This window comes from Elephantulus edwardii, unplaced genomic scaffold (assembly GCF_000299155.1).
Source record: "Elephantulus edwardii isolate Elephantulus edwardi_28Jun2011 unplaced genomic scaffold, EleEdw1.0 scaffold00004, whole genome shotgun sequence".
Classification (NCBI taxonomy): Eukaryota; Metazoa; Chordata; class Mammalia; order Macroscelidea; family Macroscelididae; genus Elephantulus; species Elephantulus edwardii.
In genome coordinates, this window is record NW_006399754.1 from 32,577,012 (window position 1) to 32,579,464 (window position 2,453).

Consider the following 2,453-nt stretch of genomic DNA (forward strand, 5'->3'; position numbering starts at 1 on the left):
CTGAAAGCAGGGAATACCAGAAGAATGTCTGTGTTTCATTGACTATGGAAAGGCATTTGACTGTGTGGATCATAACAAACAGTGGCTGCCTCTGAGAAGAATGGGAATCCCATAATACTTGATCATGCTGATGTGAAACTTATACTTGAACCAAGAGGCAGTCGTCAGATCAGAGCAAGGAAAAACTGCATGGTTCAAAATTGGGAAAGGTGTACACCAAGGATGTGTCCTATCTCCATACATTATCTGAGAGCCTGTGCTCTATGAGGAGAAGTGTGGCATCAGGATTGGTGGACGATCTATTAACAATCTGCGTTATGTAAATAACACAACCCTGCTTGCTGAAACTGAAGAGGACCTGAAGCGCTTGGTGCAGAGGGTCAAGGACTGCAGCCTTCAGTATGGATTGAGGCTCAATGTCAAAAAGACAAAGATTCTCACTGCTGGACCAATTGGCAGCATCAGTAGGCATGGTGAAGAGATTGAAATTGTTTACAACTTTAGTTTGTTTGGATCCATGGCCAACCCTCTTGGTACCAGTAGCCGGGAAATTAAAAAAAAAAAAAAGTATTGCAATGGGAAAGTCTGCTGTTAGAGACCTCGCCAAAGTACTGAAGAGCAATGGTGCCACTCTGGAGACTAAGGTGCGTCTGATATAGGCTATGGTCTTTGCAATCACTTGTTATGCATCAGAGAGTTGGACAATGACTAGGGAGGATAGAAGGAGAATTGATGCCTTTGAGCTTTGGTGCTGGACAAGAGTATTGAATGTACCACGCACTACCAAGGAAACAAACAGATTCATCTTGGAGAGGGTTAAAGCAGGCTGCTCCTTGGAGGTAAGGATTCTGGGGCTTTGTCTGACATATTTTCGACATGTTGTAAGGAAGTACAGGTCTTTGTAGAGGGTAGGGTGCTTGGTAGGGTGGAGGGACAGCGCAGGAGGGGAAGACCCTCTATGAGGTGGATTGCTTCAGTGACTGGGGTAATCGGGATGGGTGTATCGGAGACAGCACAATTGGCACAGAATAGAGCAGGATTTAGGGCTGTTGTAAATAGCATTGCTATGAGTTGCAAGCTACTTGATGGCACATAACAACAACAATATATTTAGACATAATCAAATGGCATTCTCTGTTATATGTTACTGACATGTATTCTAACATTATTAACAAAATTATATAATTTTGTAAGAGAATTAGTCACTTTTTTAGTCAGAAGTGCTTCATGTTATTAGTTGTAAATATGTTTTTCAAAGTCACATTCATACATATTCAAACTTTGGCCATATTTTTAAATTTTGTAAAACGATAACAACAAAGTGAGATTATTCTTTAGATTACATATGTCCATAATTTCATATTTTTTACATGTTAAAAATTAAAGCATAACCAAAATCAATAATGTATATCTTCCAACCCTTATTTTCTTATGTATTTTGAAAATCTGATTTTATTTATAAGCAAGCATTTAGAACATTATTTGTTATTTATTTTAAATTATCATTGTTTTGTATAATCATGTAGCACTAAGACTAATGAAAGAATTTCAAACTAAAAAGGATTGGTAAAAAAGCAAGCCTCTAAGAATTTATTGAACACTAATCCAGATACATGAACAAGTAAATGCAAGCTTGGAAAAACTTACTTATCTAAGTAATCAAATGCATCTCGATGAGCTTCTGGAAAGGGTTCATATTGCTGATTATTTAAAAGAAAGATTATAAAATGAAATGCAGCTGTTACCAAACACTATTATTAATATCAAAGGCTAGTGGTGAAGTTCTACTGAAGAGAATTGAAAAATGACCGGCATCACCAAAAATCCCAGAAATTAAGCCAGATTCAAATGAGGTCTTGAGAAATGGTCCTGCTAATATCAAATGGATCTTTGTTAAAAGCAGGGTATATCAAAAGCTGTACAGTTGTTTGAATCATGTAAGTTAGCATTGCTTACAGTGGGAATTTCCGAACCTTTGATTGTATTTATGCAGCACTCATACATGGATAAGAAGCAGCTATTAGGATAAAACTATGAGATACTCCATGGCTTAAAATTACAATAGGCATACAGAGGTTTGGAGAGGGATATCATGGTTGAAAAGGTGGAGGGCTGCCAAAAAAGAGGAAGACCCTCAACAAATGGATTGACAGTGACTGTAGCAATAGACTCAAGTATGTGAAAAAATCATTAGACTAGCACAGGATAGTGTTAGACTTAGATACACTGTTCTATGGTAGCTGTCAGCTGTACTTGAATCAAAAGCACCCAACAACAGTGATGCTTGTTCTTTGTGCAAATTGCCAAGAAATCAAAGAACACAGTACTCTGAGAAATAATGTTCCAAAAGGTATTTTTATAGTTGTAAAAGAATATTAAGCTATTCTTTAAAAACAAACAAGAACAAAAACCAATTAAGACAAATCTACTCCAGGCTATTGTCTTTTCAATCA